The 23097-nt window shown below is 35.0% G+C and overlaps 1 pseudogene; it reads left to right on the top strand.

Annotated features, from left to right (window-relative positions):
- The first annotated feature begins 354 nt into the window (after window positions 1-354).
- Window positions 355-19591, top strand: LOC107970160 (ankyrin repeat domain-containing protein 18B-like; annotated as a pseudogene).
- The last annotated feature ends 3506 nt before the right edge of the window (window positions 19592-23097 follow it).

Genomic DNA, 23097 nt, shown 5'->3' with positions numbered 1-23097 from the left:
GATGCGAATAAAAGCACAAAATGGAGAAGAGTCCTTTTTGAAATTTTGGAAAATTATTCCATTCACTCAAACAGAAATGAGCAGACTTGACAAAAATTTCAATGATAAAATGATAAGTATCTTATAATTATTATGTATAATGATAAAATTAAAGTAAGCACAAAATACTTTTATCATTAAAATGGTGATAGTTAACCTGAATCAAGTGAAAAAATCAGGGAAAAAGTTTTTTATTGAATAAAATAATTATTATTATTCATATTACTTTTATTAAAGGTCAAAGAAGGAAATAATACAAACAAAAGTGAAAAACTACAACTATCAGAAAATGTATGTCATAGTACGTCTTCTGCTGCTGCTGACAGATTAACCAAAAAGAGAAAGGTTGGGAAAACGTATCCTCAGCAATTTCCCAAGAAACTGAAGGAAGAGCATGATAGGTAAGTAAGCCTATAGCAGTGTGTTTTTGTTTGTTTTTTTATTTGTTTGTTTGTTTTTTTTTCTGAGATGGAGTTTCTCTCTTGTTGCCCAAGCCGGAGTGCAATGGTGTGTTCTCACCTCACTGCAACCTATGCATACTGGGTTCAAGTGATTCTCCTGACTCAGCCTCCCTAGTAGCTGAGATTACAGACATGTGCCACCCTGCCCAACTAATTTTTTGTATTTTTAGTAGAAATGAGGTTTCACCATGTTATCCAGGCTTGTCTCGAACTCCTGACCTCAGGTGTTCTGCCCACCTCGGCCTCCCAAAGTGCTGGGTTTACAGGAGTGAGCCACCGTGACTGGCCACCTATAGCAGCATTTCTCAGCAGATAATTGTCATTGTGCTATAAACTAATTCAAAATTGGACTAATGTTCCTTATGATTAACAAGTTTTATAGTTTTACCAGGGATATTTAGCCCTGCCTGGTAATCAGAAAAATGCAAATTAACATAAAATAAGATATATTTTGTAAAGTCATGCTGATATTGAAAAAGTAATTACTACCATTGAAAATGTGAGGAAAAAGGCATTCTCATACACTGTTGGTATATGAAATTGGTAAATTATTTCTGAAGGGTAACTTAGTGCTGTGTATCAAAATTTCAAATAACCTGACATCCCTTTAACTCAACAACTCCACTTCTGGGACTAGATTTCACAGGAAAACATAACTTGTGTAAACATACACATACTTATTAAGGGCATTAATTATATATTACACATAATGAACAACAGCTTAATAAATATATAAAATATATGTAATAAGAAGGTGAATTGGAAGTATTAAGAAAGAATTATAAAAAGTGTGGGGTAACAGATGTTAGACTCTTTAGCCTAGTTTTAGATGACAATCATCTGCAGATATAGTTTGTGTGAGAGACATCTTACTCTGTAAATCATTTGGAGAGACACCTACAATATTTCATAGAGATGAAAATTTATTTCTAGTGAACTTATACGCTTGTCAATAAATAGTAACTTTAAAAATTTAGTTGATTGTAAACGATCTTTTCTAATCGGGGAGTAATTATGACTGTGTGATTTGAAAAGGTAATTTTGAACTTCTAACTATACTGAATTATTTCCAGTATCCTTTTTTATAATACATACTAGAGTGACTAGTAACAAAAACTTTAGCAGAATATTCTTTCCTTACTACTTTTCAAGTATATGCATTAGTTTGAAGATGTTGAAGTGAGAAATTAAATATCTGAGAACTACAAAGGATAAATAATCCAGAACATAGAAATTTTATTAGGATGATAAAGAGCATCTGCAGAGGTAGATCACAGGATGATCTCTTTGTTTTTTAACAAAATGAATTTTAAGATAAATGTCTTTATCTGCAGATGCATCTTAAGACAAGAAAGTGAAGAAAAAACAAATGTTAATATGCTGTACAAAAAAATAGAGAAGAATTAGAAAGGAAAGAGAAACAATATAAGAAAGAAGTTGAAGCAAAACAACTTGAACCAACTGTTCAATCACTAGAGATGAAACTGAAGACTACAAGAAATACTCCAAATCAGATAAATCAATCTTTGGTAAAAATTCTATATTTTAAACATTATTTTATCAATGTTACTTATAATATCCTCTTGATGTAATATATAATATTTTGGTCTAAAACAAACCAGAAATGTTATCTCATTTTCAAAAAATGAATGATGACACTTACAGGTACAATTATTAATATTTATTATAAATCTTGGCATCCACATAGGATATTATTTTATTACAAAGAGCTTTTGAAAACAATAATATGCCATAATATATACTTAGTGATAACCTATTGATAAAGATTTTTTTCCCAGTAAAATTGTTCCTTGTACTTCCCGCTATTTCATATTGATTAGTGTACCTAATACTATAAAGAGGAAACAAATTATTGCAATCACAAATAATCTCATGATATTCTAAGAAGAGCTCTATAAATTTTATCTTATTTACCATTGGTGTTTTGAAATAAAAGTTTTCTTTCGTATTGATACATTTACACCACAGAAGTAACTGTGATCTGTCAGAGAACTAGAAGTAGCGTCAGAAGTCCTGGGGAAAATCCTGTAGCTTGCTTATATTTTTAACATTTCTTTTTCAAAATTGTGGTAACTAGATGAGTTCATCAATGAATGTATATAGGAGTGACTCGTATAATGTCTAGATTTATGATTTAGTAAATGTAATTCTTACAACTGACTATAAAAGTGTTAAAAGAGTCAAATTGAAATAGAATGTTATCAGTGAAACAGAACTGTAGTAACTCTGGGAAATTTTATCTGTCCAAATACGTGTGAAGTAAGGTTCTTACTATAGGGTGGTGTATGGGTTAGATATCAAAAGTGTAAATGCAATTTTTTGATATATTTTAATTTAGTCAAATTTGTTAATGCTTTAATTTATGCTTTTGAGTTTGTTGTAATTCAGGGAAAGGCTTTTCCAATTCTGAAATTCTTAAAAATTCTCTGGTGTGCGTGTGTGTGTGTGTATTTACTTTTATAAATTCATTGACTTTAAATAAATTTCTGAACTTTTTGGAACTTATGCTCTATAAGGTTCAAAGTTTTGCTTCAACTTTTTCTCCAGTTGGATATCCACTTACAGTAACCTTTTTAGTATATGGATGTGCAGGTTATTCTTTAACTTCAGAGGTAATCATGATACGTTATTTTATTGCGTACTAGCTAAAACTTTCTTTTGTTTTATTTAGGATTTTCATAATCACGAAGAAATGAAAGATCTGATGGATGAAAATTGCATTTTGAAGACAGATATTGCTATATTCAGACAGGAAATATGCACAATGAAAAATGACAACCTGGAAAAAGAAAATAAATATCTTAAGGACATTAAAATTGTTAAAAAACAAATGCTGCCCTTGAAAAGTATATAAAACTCAATGAGGAATTGATAACAAAAACAGCATTCCGGTATCAACAAGAGCTTAATGATCTCAAAGCTGAGAATACGAGGCTCAATTCTGAACTGTTGAAGGAAGAAGAAAGCAACAAAAGACTGGAAGCTGAAATTGAATCATCAGTCTAGACTGACTGCTGCTATAAGTAAACACAGTGAAAGTGTGAAAACAGAAAGAAACCTAAAACTTGCATTAGAACACAAGATGTTTCCGTACAAGTAAAAATGAGTTCTGATATTTCCGAAGAAGAAGTTAAGAATGAGTTTCTTACTGAACAACTTTCTAAAACGCAAATTAAATTCAATACCTTAAAAGATAAGTTCCGTAAGAAAAGAGATACTCTCAGAAAAAAGTCATTGGCTTTAGAAACTCTCCAAACGACCTAAGCCAAACACAGCAGCAAATAAAGGAAATGAAAGAGATATATGAAAATGCAGAAGCTAAAGTGAATAATTCCACTGGAAAGTGGAGCTGTGTAGAAGAGAGGATATGTCAACTCCAACATGAAAATCCGTGCATTGAACAGCAACTAGATGATGTTCATCAGAAAGAGGATCATAAAGAGATAGTAAGTAATATCCAAAGAGGCTTTATTGAGAGTGGAAAGAAAGACCTCATGCTAGAAGAGAAAAGTAAGAAGGTAACGAATGAATGTGATCATTTAAAAGAAAGTCTCTTTCAATATGAGAGAGAGAAAGCAGAAAGAGTAGTAAGTATCAAGGAAGATAAATATTTTCAAACTTTTAGAAAGAAAATTTAAACATTTGGTTCTGGATACATGTTGAACTTAGTTGAATATAAAAATCAATGGATAAAAAGTGTGTTTACCATACTGTATAATTCCATTTACATGAAGCATCCAGAAAAGATAAACGTATAGGGACAAAAAGTAGACTAATGTTTGCAAAGGGCTGGGGCTGAAAGCTGGTAGTGACTGCTAATGGGCGTGAGGGATCTTGCAGTGATGGAAATGCTGTAAAGTTGGATTGTAGAGATGGCTGCACAACTCAGTAAATGGACTAAAAAATCTTTTAACTTTAAGTTAAAACAGATACATTCTATAGTATGTAAATTATATTTCAAAAAATCTGTTTTAATAAAAAAAAAAAAAAGGAAAACCGTGTTTACTATACCAGCTTAGAAACGTGCCTCATTTCTAGGAAATAAAAGGTAGAGGTGAGAGATGATTTACTTTGAGAAAAGACATTGTGTCACCTATGAAATTTTATTAGGCACAGAGTCATATTTTAAGGTAGATAGTTCTGTACTGCTGAAATAATAATTTTAATGACTTTATGTTGCCACATGTTAAGACCATAATGTAAGTATAAATGGAAATGTTTACACCTGAAATGAGTATTTTCAAATTAAAATTTAATTGATTTTCTTTGACACTTAATTCTAGATTTCCCAGATGAACTGAAGTGTATTGCTGTGTCTTGTAATACCTTGCTTTAAGTAGCTTTTTATGTATTTTAGTTGGTATATCTTTGTTATTAATCATATTAATTTAACAAATCTGAAAACATGTCAAATTACATATTTTTATGACTATGTAATGTTTTAAAGGCACCTACTTGTTATAAAATCATAATTTAGGATACATGTGGTAATATTTAGCAAAACTATATTTGGTTTAGTCTTCCCACTGGTATTTATAGTTTACTTTGAATATTTATATTAATAATTAGCTCCTAATTTTTATTTCAAGGCTCAATGACTATCATTGGAATATAATTTTTTTCAGTACAAAGATACTTGTAGCTGCCTGTGATTTATGAGTAAGGCATTAGATCCCTATTTTCAGGCTGAGGGGTGGCAGGCTTCACGTACAGTGGGAATGGAGTAATTACAGGAGGGAGTTGTAGGAGCTTTGAAGTCAGAGAGGGAGGTAGAGACCTGTTTACCTAGGACCTCAAAGGTCTTTGGAATTTTACTTTTATTCTGAGATAGGAATCTGCTGGAAGGATTTGAACAGGTGATTGAATATGTCAGGAACTTTGAGGTTGAGTTGAGCTTCTAAGATGATTGAATGGTGGGATGAATCTGTTATGTAAGTAAGAGAATACCAACTTGGCAGGAAGAGAACATATTGTGCATCCCTCACTGAATTCAGTAATAAATACAAATGTGTACATGTGATTAAAAGAAGGTGAATTGATATGTGTGGTGATAATTTTCAAAGTAGGTATGTTAGAGTTAAATATTATTAACATAATTTAATAATAAGGCAATTTATAAAATCAGTAACAAAAATATTTTCTCAGGTGGTTGTGAGACAACTTCAACAAGAAGCGGCTGACAGCCTAAAAAAATTAACTATGTTAGAGTCTCCACTGGAAGGTATATCACATTATCACATTAATTTGGATGAGACACAGGTCCCAAAGAAGAAATTATTTCAAGTGGAAAGTCAAGTATGTATGGAACTTAGCATGTCAACTGTTATTCTGTAGCTAGTTGAATTACATAACATGTTTTAGGATACTAATTATGGCAGAAGCTTGATTTTTTATTTTCATTACAATGAATTATTTCCATTTTACTATCTCTATAACATACTTTTTTTTTATATAGTGACTTTCATTCTACCATTTTGAAAAACCATTGCATACCTTTTCTCTTACAATATGTACCCTTGGAAAAGTTGAGAATTATACATCATTCCTCATAGAAAACTGACTTTTGTCCTGTTAAAACAGTATTTTTAAGTAATTTTTGTATTGCTCTGATGAGGCAGGCCAGATTAAATCAGAGAAGAATGTTTCATGGAATGTTCCAGAAAATTGTCTTATTTCTTCACTTTTGTGAGTGGACACAGAATCTGTGTCTATTTATTTCACAGATTCTAGTTTAACTTGTACAGAAAGGCCATTATACTATTCTTTTAAAAGTGCATGTTTTAGGTTAATTTACAAACTATTTGAAAAGTTAGGCATTTTCTTTATTTATCTTTTATTTAAAATATACTATAAAACTGTGGAAATATTTAAATTTGAGATAACATGTACATCAAAAATTGAGAGTTGAGAAAATTATCTTGATCCTGCCTTTGGATTTTAAAAACAGTTTCACTGAGATATCATTCACATTTCAGAGAGTTCGACCATTTAAAATGTACAACTCAGTATCTATTAGTATATTCACAGCATTTTCATCACCCTGAAAAGCAACCCCACATCTCCTAGGCATGACTGCAGCCTTCCTCCATGTCCCTCCACCTACCTCTGTTGTAGGCGACCACCATCTATCTACTTTTGTCTCCATATGTTTGCCTGTTCTGCTTATTTCATATACATAGAGTTATACAATACGTAGTCCTTTGTGACTGGCTTTTTCACTTAGCATAATGTTTTCAGAATTCACTTAGCATAATGTTTTAGCACACATTGGTAGTTTATTTCTTCTTATAGTTAAATGATATTCTATTCCATGGCTACACTGGTTTTCCATTCTTTCATCAGTTGATGGACCTTTAGGTTAGTTTCCACTTTTTAGCTTTTATGAAAAATGCTGCTGTGAACATTCACTTACAGGTTATTATGTGGACACGGATTTTTATTTCTCTGCCATTGGACTTTATCCTCAGAGTTAAGTGGGCAGATTTCAGCACTTGTCTTGCTCATGCTATTCTTTCTACCTTCTCAGTTTCTGTTCATCTAGCCTCATTCACTCAGACGTGGCAGACAATTTATTGTTTTCATGAAGCTTTCTCTGACTGTTCTCTCATTGACCTTATGTGTTAGCAATCATTGTCTAGTCTGTGCAGAAAAACTTAGTTCTTAATTTTACATGGCTTTTTTTATGGAAGATAATTTTCTCTCATTATAAATTTGCTTAATGGGGGAATAATATATAATATGTATGCCACCTATCCTTGCATACATTGAAAATATTTTAGCTTAGAAGTTTGTAGCATACAATTCAATACTTTATACCATACCAATTATTTCTTCTTTGAGACCTTGACACAGTAAGGTTTATATTCTAAGTGTGTTTTTAGCAATTATATATCAAATCTAAACCAATTAGTTTAATACAGGAGACTTGTTAAATCACATATTTATGTTTTTCTCTCTATGAAAAAGAATCTAAATTGGCCTTTTTTCACTATGCAGCAGAACTGTATTTCTGGACTGCTACCAGTTTGTCAGCTGAACAGTTCTGGGTGCAGCTTGTCCGATGACAGATAGCAGAGCACCTCAATCTGAGTGCTCAGCAGAGTGCTTGTGAAGGCAGCACCACAGCAACAGTTGCTCAGAGGGAACAGATTCAGGAGCCTTGATTTAGCAATAGAGTCCAGGGTTTTCAGCTCAGTGCCTTTAGCCTGTCTCTGCTGGTCATGTCAGTTATGTACTATTCAATCCAGGAGGTGCTGTTTACATTGTAGTACATACATAGTCATTGCCTAATGAGTCATACAGAGAGAAAAGTAAGTATAAATTATGTCCCCCATTTGCTGCAACTCTCAGTGGTAAGAATGATTCAGTGCAGCTATAGGAGAGTACTTCCATTGGCATGCCACCTGCCTAAAATACACAATTTTGTTAAGATATACAATAAAATTATTATGCTAATAGCAAATATTTTATGTAGCTCACTATGTTCCACGTAGTCTTCTAAGTGTTTCATGTTAGTCCCCAGTTAAACACCTGGTTTTGGAAGGCTGAAGCAGGAGGATCGTTTGAGCCCATGAGTTTGAGACCAGCCAGAGCAATATAGTGAGACCCTGTCTCAAAAAAAAAAAAAAAATTAAACACTTATCTGAGGCATGGTGGTGCACGGCTGTAGTCCCAGCTACATTGGGAGGCCGTGGTAGGAGGGTCGTTTGAGCTTGGAATATTGAGGCTGTAGTGAACAGTGATCAAGCCACTGCACTCCAGGCTGGGTAACAGAGGGAGACTCTGTCTCATAAATAAAACGTTTTGTATAGATTCCCATAGAAGTGAGTTAGACATCAGTCATAGAATTATTAGCCACTTTGATGTCTACCTTGGGAGTAAAACATATAATAAGGGGCAGCGTTAAACCATCTCAATCAATAGCCTCCAACTTCTCGAGAAGGTTCTTATTTCATGAATTTCTAAACAAGCGACTACCTGGATTAAGACATTTGGTGGACACCATTTTGAGATGAAGAATCTTGAGTGAGAAGAAGGGAGATCTCTACTTACTGAAGCTTCCCAATGACATAGTTAAGTGTCCCCCAAAAGAAACTTTAGAACAAGACTTTCATCATGCCATATCTCTATGGAAAAGGAATTTCTTTAAAAGAAAACAAAGGCAAACAATTGATAATATGATTCTCATGGGAAAGTTTTTATCATAAAAGAGAAAGAGGGCTGGGTGCCGTGGCTCACGTCTGTAATCCCAACACTTTGGGAGGCTGAGGTGCGTGGATTACCTGAGGTCAGCAGTTCAAAAACAGCCTGGCCAACATGGTGAAACCCTGTCTCTACTGAAAATACAAAAATTAGCCAGGTGTGGTGGTGTGCACCTGTAGTCCCAGCTACTTGGGAGGCCGAGGCAGGAGAATCACTTGAACCCAGGAGGTGGAAGTTGCAGTAAGCTGAGATGATGCCACTGTACTCCAGCCTGGATGACACAGTGTGACTCCATCTCAAAACAAAAAAAAAAAGAAAAACAAAAAAGAGACAAAGTATACTGGTCCAAAAAAGAAGAAAGCAAGAAAAAAAGGACAAAGTATACTGGTTACTATCATAACAGTGAGATAGTCCCCCTTTGAGATTAGAAAATAACAGTATACTCAAAGTAACATTAATGAGAACCAACATAAAATAGACAACATTCACTATCTACAAAAGCAATCTGCACCAATTAGCAATGTATGAGCATGTGGTTGAGAATATTTTCTATAATATGTGTACTAGAAGGAAGAGACCTCAAGAAAATGGTCAGAGCTGGAAATGTAGATTAGGGAATCTAGGTCAAAGTTTTGAGATTTTAGGAGTCCTGAGAGAATTTAAAAAGAGAAATAGCCACCAGGCATGGTGGCCACACCTGTAATCCCAGCACTTTGGGAGGCCAAGGCAGGAAGATCATGAGGTCAGGAGTTCAAGACCAGTCTGGCCAACAAGTTTCTTATATAGGTAAACGTGTTCCATGATGGTTTGCTACACCTATCAATCCATCACCTAGATATTAAGCCCTGTGCACATTAGTTATTGATCTTGATGCTCTCCCTCCTGACCCCAACAGGCCCCAGTGTTTGTTGTTCCCCTCCCCGAGTCCATGTGTTCTTATCGTTCAGCTCCCACTTATAAGTGAGAAGATGCAGTGTTTGGTTTTTTCTTCCTGCATTAGTTTGCTGAAGATATCAGCTTCGGGTTCATCCATATCCCTGCAAAGAGCATGATCTCATTCATTTTTATGGCTCCATAGTATTCCATGGTGTATATATACCACATTTTCTTTATCCCATTATCACTGATAATGTCTATCTGGGTTGATTCCATGTCTTTACTATTGTGAATAGTGCTGCAGTGAACATGCAAATGCATGTATCTTTATAATAGAATAATTTATATTCCAACGTATGGTAATTTTAAATCAGTTTTGGTATTAAAAATCATGCATTTTGGAAAATATTGATAATGGAAAAATCCAAATTCTGCCAAAATATGTTGAGAAAATAGAGGGTAAATATATCTTTTCAAACTTTAAATGCCTCAGGCTCTTAGTTAATCTTCCCCAGATCTGGGAAGACCTAGAAGGGGAGAGATTGGGCTACCTTAATGAGGGCCATTTCAATCTCTTGGCCCTGCAGCAGCCATTTCAAAATACGTCAAAAAATATATTTGGGGGTAAAATATTTTGATTTCCTTCAGCTTCTTCTCTCTGTGATGCTGCACCAGAATCAGATTAGAAAGGAAGCCACATTATAAGTGTTAATAAAACCCATCTGATGAGATTTGATAGTTTGAAGGGTGTGTTTCCCAGACCCTTTAGATAGAAATTGGGGCCAAAGAAAACAAGGTCTTATTCCTCTATATAAATCTGTCAGTGCTTTAAGCAGTGAAAGAAAGATTTTTCATTTAATTTTACAGACTTGATACTAATGAAAAGGATAGCTTGTAAAATATAAATCTCTTTTTCTATAAAAAGGACACGTTGTTGATTCTCTTAGACCTTGAACCCTGGCCAGTGATTTGAAACCAAGTAGTACCTATCTCCAGATCTCTAGTACCAAATTAATTTGGGGTGGGGGGTAACAGTTTTATTGAGAAATAATGAACAGGCTATGCAATTTACTCATTTAAAGTATAGAATTCATTAACTTTAGTATTTTCAGAGAGTTATGCCGTCATCATTACAGTTAATTTTAGAACATTTTCATCACCCGAAAAACAAACCCCACATCATTTAGCCATCTTCACCAGTTTTCTCATCCTCCATCAGCCCTAGGGAACCACCCACCTTCTTTGTATACATTTGCCTATAAGTCTCTGAAATAAAAAGCAAGTGGTCTGCTGGGACTGGCTTATTTCACTTAGCATAATTTTTCATGCTGCATCTGTGCTGTAGCAGGTATTCATGCCGGGTTTTTGCTCCTTAGTTCAGCTACATCTGGGTTCTTCTCTCGTGACCAGGAAAAATTAAGCATGCAGACACATTGAGGAGGGCAGAATTTATTATGTGAAAGGACAGCTCTCAGCAAAGAGAGGGGTCCTGCAAAGAGGTTTCCACCTCACAATTGAATACCAGGATCACATGAGCTGAAGCGGCCAGGCTCCTCCTCTGCATAAGGCGTGAATTCCTGGTGACTCCACCCCATCCCCCCACTGCATGTGGGCCTCCGGTCTGCTGTGGGCATGTCCAGGCAAGACAAGTCCAGGTTCCCTTATCTGCACATAATATCTGGTGTAAACACTTGTGGGGCTGGTTGGAGATTCTCCAGGGACCCTTCTGTATCTGCCTAGGCATTTTGCTGTCTCCTCCTAATACGGTATCTGTACTTAATTTCTTCTTATTGCTGAGTAATATTCCACTGTATGTATACATCAAACATTTCATTTATCCATTCACCAGGTGATGGACTTTTGGGTTCTCTCCCACCCAAAGGTGACAGACGTTCTGGTTCTTTCCACTTTTTGACTCCTATTAATAATGCTGCTGTAAACATTTATGTATGAGTTTTTGTGCATGCGTATGTTTTTACTTTTCTGGAACATATACTTATGACTGGAATTTCTGTGTCATATGGTAACTTCATGCTTAACCCTTTAAGGAGCTGCCAGTTTGTTTTCCAAAGTGGCTGCATCACTTTACATTCCCAGCAGCATTAGATAAGGGTTTTAATTTCTTTACATTTTTCCTAACACTCTTTTTTCTTGAACAAAGATTTTATCCTGTGGTGTGAAGTGATACCACATGTGGTTTTGATTTACATTTTCCTAATGACTAATTACATTAAGCATCTATTAATGTGCTTATCCATCTTTATATCTTCTTTGCAGATATATCTATTCAAAATCTTTGCCCATTTTTTAAAATTGGCTTATCTTGTTATTTATTAATTGCAAGAGTTATTTATATTTCCTATATATGTAAGTCCCTTATCAGATACACGCTTTTCAAATACTTTCTTCTACTTGGCGTCTTACCTTTTCACTCCTTCATACTGTCTTCTGAGGCACAGCAGTTTTCAATTTTGAAGTCCATTGAATCCATTTTTCCTTTGGAGTCATAGCTAAGAAAACACTGGCAAATGCAGTCACGAAGATTTATGCCAGTGTTTTCTTCTGAGGGTTTTATAGTTTTAGCTTTTACAGTTAAATATTTTATTTTGAGTTAATTATTAAATAAGATATTTGGTCAAACTTTATTTATTTTTTGCTTATGGATACCCAGTTGTCCCAGCACCATTTGTTGAAAAGACTATTCTTTTCCCATTTTGTTCTTTTGTTAAGCTTGTATAAAATCAATTGACTGTAAAAGTGCAGGCTTATTTTTAGATTGTCAATTCTTAGCTTGTTTATGTCTATTCTTATGTCAAGGCCCAATCGAATTGAATGAGAAGTTTTTTTCAATCATGTTGCATATTACCAGTTGTCTTATATCATAATAAAAATTAAATTTAGTGGAATGTCTGTAACTTAACCTTTTGTGTCACAAAGGAGTCTCTGGCCAGCTTATACCTTACTTCCTCTAAGACATGATCAGACGCCAGGCTTACAAGACACACTTAATTTCTTTTTTTCTCCATTCAAGCCTTTAGTCTCTTTTCCATTGCCTCCCACTATAGTTATATTTTCAGTAAGTTTTGGTTACAGGATCTGCTGACATAGTCTAATATTCAGTGCATTATGTTTTACTAACTCATTATAATTCATAGAACCTTCCATAGATGTTTATCATCTAGGAAGGAGAAGTTTAAGTCTGAGCCACCAGCTTTTCTCAGTGGAAATCAAGTGAAGTCATCATCTTGCAGTTTACAGACCCTCTTTCCTCCTGGTAGCTAGTTCTCTTGGGTAGCACTGTGGCTAATCCTTTTCTTAGTGCAGATCTTGCATTCTCAGAAACCACAGTTCCCTGCATTGACCTCCCTTTACTGAAACAGAGATGCGCAGCTCTGCTTTCTAGCTCAGTAGAGGATTCTTGGAATAAAACGTTTAACTCATTCCAAGAAAAAGTCTTAGGAGTGCAGCACTTCAAAATCAGATAACATTCAGGCAATTTATCAGAGACACATAGTAGATTAGTATTTTGACTTTCAAAATTTCAGAGCCAAGTTGTGTGCTATAGAGAAGCATTGTGGCATAACATAGAGATGGGATGGTCTTAACTTCTCCATACAAACAAGCTTGGAGTAAGGTAAAGGAGAAATTGCATTTGTGTCTTAACACTCAAAAACACACTATGCTTATTTTACTTCTGTGAAGAATAAAAATCATTCCATAATATTCTCCTTATTTCCTCATTTAGAAAAGAAAATGAAAATTGAATACTAGGTTGATTAATAAATACTCAAAACTTCTTCTTTTAGAATTTTAGTTAATTGAAATCAGGTAAATGTCTGATTTTGCCTATGTCACCCAGTATTTCTAGGTGTTTTTCAAATCATACATCTTCTTGCTTCCCAGTCTTACTTCCTAACTTGAGGGGAAATTGTAAGAAGACACCCTTGCCTTGTTATCAGAGTTCATAATTGAAGGAGTTTTAGGAAAATTCCTCCTCAGCAGCTTATGTCTCTCTCCTGGTTATCTACTGCTTCTCAATAATGTTTGACATCAATAAATAAATATCAACATTTATTAGATCCTGCTTTAAAGGAGACTCTTTTCTGCTGCATAAGTTATGTTTCCTGTTGTCTCTTTTTAAAACTTATTTTCCTAACAATTACCCAGAGTCTTGTGGCTTGAAAGAAAAACATTTATTTTGCTCATGAACCTGTGGTTTGGGAAAAACTTGGCCAGGACAGCTTGTCTCTGCTCCCTTCAGCTTCCCTAGGAACAGCTGATCAGTTGGGGAAATGGAATCCTCTGAAGCTTTGGTCACCCACTTGTTTGATGGTTGATGCTGCCCATCGGCTGTAAACTTGGTTGGGACAGGCAGCATGAACACTGACACAGGCACTTTCAGGCTCTCTTTGTGGCCTGATGGCTCTCACAATTGGGGCTGGGTTCCAAGGGAAAACAGTCTGAGATAGGGAAGCCACATGGTATCCCTTTCACTACATTCTACTCATTAGAAGGAAGTCAGTAAGGCTGGCCCATATTCTGTTTTTTAAATGGGATGAATGTAGCTTCTCTTTTGTTTTAATTGACACATATATACATAATTATGGGCTATAGAGTGATATTTTTATACACGTTTATAGTGTGTAATGATCAAGCTAACTAGCACATTTACTACTTCAACCATTTTTCATTTCTTTGAATTGTGAACATTCAAAATTTTCTGGCTTTTTAAAAATATACAATAAGTCATAGTTAACCATATTCACCCTAAAATGCCGCAGAACACCAGAACTCACTCCTCTTATCTAACTGTAATTCTGTATCCATTAACCAGCCTCCCCTCCCCTACTTCTGTGAGCTTTTTTTTTGTTAAGAGACAGGGTCTTGCTATTGTAGTCTGGGCTCTGGGCAACTGTAGTCACCCAGACTGGAGACAGTGGTTTGATCATAGTTCACTGCAGCTTCAAACTCTTGGGCCCATCTGATCCTCACACCTCAGCCTCCTAAGCAGCTGGCATTATGGGCGTGCACCATTGCACATGTCTGATTTTTGACTTTGTAGAGATATCTCCCTATGTTGCCCAGGGAGCTCTGGAACTTTTGGCCTCAAATGATTCTCTTGCCTTGGTCTTACAAAGAGCTAGGAAATTACAGGCATCAGCCATATTGCCCAGCCTTCAATTTTCCTTTAGCTCCCTTATATGAGTAAGAATGTGCAGTATTTATCTTTCTGTGTCTGCACTTAACATAACATCCGTCAGACTGATCCACGTGGCCACGAATAACAGGATTTAATTCCTTTATACGGTGAATAGTATTCCACTGTGTTTGTGTGCCACAGTTTTTCGTCCATTCATTTGGTGATGGACATGTTGGTTGATTCCATACACAAGCTGTTGTGGATAGAGCTACAGTAAACATATGAGGACAGATATCCTTTTGATCTATTGTTTTCTTTTCTATTGCCTGAATATCCAGTAGTGGGGTTGCTGGATCCCTCGGCAGTCCCATTATTAGTTTTTTTGAGAAAACCTCCTGTTGTTCTCTATTGTGGCTGCACTAATTTACCTTCCCACCAACAGCATGTAAGAGTTTACTGTTCTCTGGAGCCTCACCAGCATTTGTTATTTTTTTGTCTTTTCAATGACAGCAATTTATTCAAATTGAAGCAAGATTATATCACATTGTAGATTTGATTTGTATTTCCCTGAGGATTAGTGATACTGAGCATTTTAAAATTTATTTATTGGATATTTGTATTTCTTTTTCTAAAAAAAAGTATAGTTAGATATTTTACCCAATTTTAAACTCAGATTTTTTTTACTGTGAAGTTGTTTGAGTTTTTTTGTATATTTTGTATATTAGTCCCTTATTAGGTGAATAGCTTGACAATATTTTCTCCTATTCTACAGGTTTTCTCTTCACTCAGTTGTTTGCTGGACAGAAGCTCTTTAGCTTAATGTAGTGTCTTTTGTCTACGATTTGTTGTTTGCCTATGCTTCTCATGTCTTACCCATAAAAATCTTTGTGCAGACTAATGTCCTCAAGCATTTTCCCTATATTTACTTAGAGTAGTTTGATAATTTTGGGCCTTATATTTCAGTCTTCAATCGATTCTGAGTTTATGTTGTTATATGGTGTTACATAGGAAGCTAATATCATTCTTCTCCATATGGATATTTAGTTTTCCCAGTGTCATTCATTTGAAGAGGCTGTCCTTTCCCCAGCGTATATTCTTGGCATGTTCGTCCAAAATCAGTTGGCTGGAAATATGTGGATTTATTTCTGGGTGCCGTATTCTATGGTCTTTACCCCAAGAATCATTACTTCTTAAAATGCAATTCAAATTAGCATGAAACATTTGCAGTTTAAGGAAAGGCTTATAGCATCAGAGTCCTTAATCATAGATTTCATTATTTTGTGGTTTTTTTTGAGATAGGGTCTTTGTCTGTCATCCAGGCAGAAGTGCAGTGATAATAATTCACTGCAGCCCTGAACTCTGGGTACAATCCATCCTTTCACCTCAGTATCCCAACTAGCTGGGTCTACAGGCATGAACCACCATGCCCGGGTAATTAAAAAAATTTTTTTTTGTAGAGATGGGGGTCTCACTATGTTGCTCTGGCTGATCTCAAATTCCTGGCCTCAAGTGATCTTTCTGCCACAGCTTTTTAAAGTGCTAGGATTACAGGCATGAGCCACCATGCCTAGTATAGAGTGTAATATCATTTTCAAAGTCTTATTCCTAGACCCATTTATTGACTTTGGCCTAAATAACTCAATATGATATCTCTGAAACTTTTTTTGACATACTGTGGGGAATGATAATGAAGGAAGGGGGTTAGACACTTTTTACTAGGAGATAACTTTGTGCCATTTAAGGAGGAACAAAAATGAATTATCAGAAAAATAAAAGTAAAATGAAGTACAAAAATTCTGTGGCAAAGATGATGATAGTAAAGAATATATTTTTATGACTCATGGTAGCTTTAACTTTGTTCTTAAAATTCTGAGTAATTTAAGGGTTCACATTTGAAGAATCTGCTGCATTACAGATAACATTTTATTGCAAGTAAATGCATTTCAAAATTTGCTATTGATTTTGTATTAGATTATTCTCAGCCTACTTCATTATCAAGCTATACTATTTTATTCATGCAGTTTGATGATCTTATGGCGGAGAAGGAAGCTGTATCTTCAAAATGTGTCAATTTGGCTAAAGAGAATCAAGTTTTTCAACAGGAGTTATTATCTATGAAAAAAGTACAACAGGAATGTGAAAAACTTGAGGAGGATAAAAAGATGTTGGAAGAAGAAATATTAAATCTTAAGACACATATGGAAAACAGTATGGTAGAACTTAGTAAACTACAAGAATATAAATCAGAGCTAGATGAAAGGGCAATGCAGGCAGTAGAAAAATTAGAAGAAATCCATTTACAGGTAAGTTGTTTAAATCAGGTAAGTTTACTTGTAATGTGCTTTCATTTATTTCACTGCAAATTATATTTTGGAGATTATATATATATATATATATATAGTTACCTCTGCCTCTCTTGTAGCAATCTGCTTTGTAGAGTTCTAGAAAAAAAGATATCTGTTTTTTCTTTTAAATATTTAAATTTCCATTATTATTATTATAACAAAATCAATCTTTCAGAGTAATGATTCTCATTATGGAGTCATTTGATGATTAAGACCAGTTGGCATAGGAAAAAATTGTGATTTAGAAATTATGTGATAATTATGAATTGGTCTTAAGCTACAGTGTTCATTGATCACTTTTTAAAACTATGAATGGATTCTATTACTTTTTATATGACCAGATTACATTAATACTAGCATAATTACGATTTCAAATTTTTACAAATCAGACTTAATTCTGAATTCAGTTATTAGTTTTGATATTGCTGAAATATTTTAAACTTCATCCTCTTTTTTAACATATTCAAAAATACTCTTTGAATCACTGACTCAAAATGAAAGGCAACAAACATAATAATTAGGTTATAATTGTTTTAAAAGTGTATTCTTTTCCTCTGTTTTAGGAACAAGCACAATATAAAAAACAATTAGAGCAGTTAAACAAGGATATAATACAGCTTCACTAAATAAGAAGGAACTCACACTTAAAGATGTGGAATGTAAATTCTACAAATGAAAACTGCTTATGAAGAGGTTACAACTGAGTTAGAAGAATATAAGGAAGCCTTTGCAGCAGCATTGAAAGCTAACAGTTCCATGTCAAAAAAATTAACTAAGTAAGTCAAAACATACACTCATAGAAAATGAATTAAGCTCATTAATTTGTTTCAAAAGCATAATTTTTAGTGAGATGGCTTCAGGAGATTAGAAGGAAGTGAATGCTAATTTGACAATGTAATTTTGAAAAATAATGTTAGTAAATAATTTTACCTTTAAAATGTTAGTCAAAGATAGTTTTTGTCTCTCCTCTCATTTTTTTTTTTTTTTGCTTTTGTATGGCTTTTTTTCCTGAAAAGTCTCATGTAATTAACCTGATCTGTTAGTTTTTTTCACTAAGTATTTTTGAAGCTTTATAATTAATGAAGTGATCTTGTTATAAAATTACTTGTCAGAATTTCCCTAAATAGAAATATTAATGTGTTTAATTTACTTTTCAGTGGATCACAACCTAAATGCAAAGTGGTACTGCTACTCTGGGCACAATTGTTTTTGATTGTGATCTTTAGTATCATCACCAGAGGGTGCCTCAAGAAAGACTATTTGTGTAACATATTCAAGATGTTGCAGAAAGGCACCCTTGTGAAATAGGGAATAAATATCACAGGAATTTAAAGAAGTGTAATTCACAAAGCGGTTAAAAAATAACACCTTGTTCAGCCTGAAGCGGTGTGTGGAAGGCAGAAAGAACATGCCCCACCTCCAGGGCCTTGGTCACAGTGTTGGGGGCTAATTGCCTTCAGAGATGCTTTTGTTCTTTTTGATCACCAACCAGACAATCTAGTTCTCCCCTAGGAGTTGTTGCTCTGAATTATTCCTCAGTGCCAAATGTTTAATTGGTCCTAGATAATGGGTGAAATGTACAAGAGTGAAATCTAAAACTGGTTTACTAAACACAAGTATTCCTAGATTTTTTTTTTCTTTCATTTTAGTTTTCTTAACCTACATTAAGGAGTACAACATGATGTTTTGATATAATTATTTCTAGTGAAGTGGTTCTTATAATCAAGCAAATCAACATATTCATTTTCCCACATTATTACCCTTTAAATACAAGTATTTCTAATGGAATCTTCAGAATCTTACAAGTAGAGCCATTTTAGAAGGCAGGAAGTTTTACCTGTTGAGCCATACATCACTGATAGCCATTTCTCTTCCCTGTCTACTTTGTTTGAACTGCTTGTTCGGTAGAAATCACCTTAGAAACAATGGTGCTTCTTTAGAACGATTTTAAAATTATAATTCCTTACAACAGGTATGCTCTTACACACATCTTCTGTGTGAAAACACTATTTAGTGGGTAATTTGGTTTACTCTCAGGGTAAGTTTTTAAAAACTGCAAGTCATTAAGAATCATTTAAGGAAAAATGAAATATTAAGCATTTGTCTTTGCTATCTTTACAGATCGAATAAGAAAATAGCAATGATCAGTATCAGCTCTTTATGGAGAAAGAGCAGGTGAAATATTTTCTCAGCACTCTTCCTACAAGGCGAGGTCGAGAGTCACCTTGTGTTGAAAATCTTACTAGTATAGGACTCAAGAGAAAATATATTTCCCAAATGCCCGTAAGAATTCCTACTTCAAACCTCAGACATCAAATAACTGCCAGAACTACTTGACTGAGGTTAGTTATATGACCGTTTCTCTTTAGGGTTTCATTTCTCTAGCGTAATTCTTGTTTATAATTTGGAGAAATACTGAGTTGTTCTGTTGACTTTTGCATGTGAAGTAAAGATCATAATTAGCTGTGTTAACACAGAAAGGAAATGGGAACTTTACATTTTTTAATTCCCTGGAGCTCTCATTTTCAAGAGATATCCATTTGCTAACTTTATTCAATAAATGTGACTAAATTGACACGTTTGAAATGTCTTTAAAAGCTGCATTTCAGTTAGGTTTTAGAAAAATTGCATGTTATTGCCTGATAACTGATGATATACTTTGAGATGCTTTGGCTTACTCTCTAATTGATTGTAGTTTAGCTGTGGTTCATACCACATTTTTTTTTCTTTTTTTTGAGGCAGTGTCTCACTCTGTCACCCAGGCTGGAGTGTCTTGGTGTCATCTCCACTCACTGCAACCTCCACCTCCCGGGTTCAAGTGATTCTCCTGCCTCAGCCTCCTGAGTAGCTGAGACTACAAGCACCCACCATTACACCCAGCTAATGTTTGCATTTTTAGTAGAGACAGGGTGTCACCATATTGGCCAGGCTCTTCTTGAACTCCTGACCTTGCGATCTGCCTGCCTGAGCCTCTCAAAGTGCTGGGATTACAGGCATGAGCCACCGCACCCGGCCCATGCCACTTTTAAAGTTTATTTGCACCAGCCAGGTGTGGTGGCTCATGCCTGTAATCCCAGCACTTTGGGAGGCTGAGGCAGGTGTATCATGAGGTCAGGAGTTCAAGACCAGCCTGGCCAAGATGGTGAAACCCCATCTCTACTAAAAGTACAAAAAAAAATATTAGCCTGGTGTGGTGGTGGGCACCTGTAATCCCAGCTACTAGGAAGGCTGAGGCAGAGAATTGCTCGAACCTGGGAGACGGAGGTTGCAGGAGCTGAGATTGCACCACTGCACTCCAGCCTGGGTGACAGGGCAAGACTCCATCTTGAAAATTAAAAAAAATTTTAAAAAGTTTATTTGCACCATCTCAATTCTTCCCACTCATAATCACAACTGAATGATTGGCATCCAAACACTTTGCCACATATGGATGTTTATTATTTAGTAGAATCCAAAATAATTGCATTTTATGAATTAAACAAAACACTAAAATATTCATTTCCATTTTTATGTTAAAAGCTTTGTGCTTGGCCAGGCATGGTGGCTCACACTTGTAATCCCAAAATTTGGGGAGGCCGAGGCAGGTGAATCACCTGACGTCAGGAGTTTGAGACCAGCCTGGCCAACATGATGAAACCTGTCTCTAGTAAAATTACAAAAATTAGCAAGGCATGTTGGCAGGCAGGTGTAATCTCAGATACTCAGGAGCCTGAGGCAGGAGAATCACTTGAACCCAGGAGACAGAGGTTGCAGTAAGCCAAGATGATACCACTGCACTATAGCCTTGGTGATGCAGACTCTGTCTCAAAACAAAACAAAAAAAGGTTTGTGCTTTCCTTACATAAGAGTACATCATCTGACTATAAAAATCCTGGAAGAAAACCTAGGAAATACTCTTCTGGCTATCATATTTGTCAATTAATTTATGGCTAAGTCCTCAAAAGCAATTGCAAGAATAACAAAAATTGACAAGTGTGATCTAATTTAGCTAAATAGCTTCTGCACAGCATGAGAAACTATCACGGGATTAAACAGACAGCCTAAAAGAATGGAAGAAAATATTCACAAAGTATGGATATAGCAAACGCCTATTATCCAGAATCCATAAGAGACCTAAACAAATCAACAAGCGAAAAATATATAAGACCATTAAAAATGGGCAAAGGACATGAACAGACAGTTCTCAAAACAACACACGTAAGTGGCCAACAAACATTAACAAATGCTTACCATTGCTAATCATCAGAAAAATGCCAAACAAAACATCAATGAGATACCATTTCACACCAGTCACAATGACTTTTGTTAAAAACAAATAATAAATAAAAACTTAAAAAAGGATGTTGGGGAGGCTGTGGAGAAAAGGGAACACAAACCGTTTGTGGCAATGTAAATTAATTCAGCTACTATGGAGAGCAGTTTGGAAATTAAGAACTAAGAATGACTGTTGGATGCAGCAACCCCATTACTATACTAGGGGTATACCGAAAGGACAATAAATCATTGTAACAAAAAGATGTATACACATGTATGTTCATTGCAGCACTATTCACAATAGCAAAGACGTGGAGTCAATCCAGGTACATCCAAGGTAGATTGAAAATCCAAGGTAGATTGGAAAATTCCATATATACCATGGAATACTATGCAGCCATGAAAAGAACAAAATCACGTCATTTGCAGCAACATGAATACAGCTGGAATCCACTCTCCTAAGCAAACCAACGCAGAAACAGAAACCAAATATCTCATGTTTTCACTCATGTGGGAGCTACATATTGGGTGCACATTGTCATAAAGATGGGAATAATAGACACTGGGAAATAAGAACGGGGAGGGACAGAGTGGGCCAGGGTTGAAAAACTACTTCTTGGGTCCTATGCTCACAACCTGTGTGATGGGTTTAATTGTACTGCAAACCTCGGTATCCCTCAATATGCCTTTGGAAGAAACTTACAGAGGTACCACGTTAATTTAGAATACAAACTAGAAAAAAAAAGAAAAGTTTACTATAAGTAGAGAACAGAAATTTCTTTTTAAGATAAAATTTATTGAACTAAAAAATGGATTAAACTTTTATAAAGGCAGAGTTTTCTAAGAATTTCAAAGCAATGCATTCATTGCAAAAGATGGCTTTAATTACTTAATCTTTTTTTTTTTTTTTTTTTGTGAGACAGGGTCTCACTCTGTCACCAGGCTGGAGTGCAGTGGTGCAGTCTTGGCTCACTGCAACCTCCACCTCCTGGCTTCAAGCAATTCTCCTGCCTTAGTATCCCAAGTAGCTGGGACTACAGGTGCACATCACCACGCCCAGCTGATTTTTGTATTTTTAGTAGAGATGGGGTTTCCCCATGTTGGCCAGGATGATCACGATCTCCTGACCTTGTGATCTGCTTGCTTTGGCCTCCCCAAGTGCTGGGATTACAGGTATGAACCACCATGTCTGGCCATTGTTTAACCTTTGTACTAATAAAACACTACCTTTCTAAAATCATGTATATGCAATAGATCAATATTAACTGCATTTTTGTCAGATTACTCTAAACAGCATTACACATATACATCCTCTGTTATCTAAACTTAAAATGAGTAGAAATTTTATTTTATTTATGTGATTATTTTTCTATTTAAGCAAACTTCAAGTTATGTCTAGTCACTAAAAATACTAAAGGCCACATTTTGTAAGTGATACATGATTTTCATGATAATGTTTCTTGTTTAATTTAGACATTTTTTTTTTTTTTACTTATTTTAGATGGGGCCGGACTGTGTAGAATAAATAATTAGAGAAACAAAGAGAAGTACGTTGACAAAATTTATTAATTAAATTTAGGTTTATTTTAGAAATAAAGTGTAAATAGCAAATGGCATTCCTTTTCATTCTTGGGTTAGTAGATACTACATCAATATTTTTTTCTTACACACATCTAATGAAAGATGTGAAAACAAAAACTTTCACAGAGAAGACTGTACTTATGCACCATAAATTCATCATGTTCCAAAGCTTAAACAG

The sequence above is a fragment of the Pan troglodytes genome, chromosome 17, assembly GCF_028858775.2.
Source record: "Pan troglodytes isolate AG18354 chromosome 17, NHGRI_mPanTro3-v2.0_pri, whole genome shotgun sequence".
Taxonomy (NCBI): domain Eukaryota; kingdom Metazoa; phylum Chordata; class Mammalia; order Primates; family Hominidae; genus Pan; species Pan troglodytes.
Note: the sequence above shows the minus strand (reverse complement) of the source record. Positions and strands in the feature narration are given on the sequence as shown.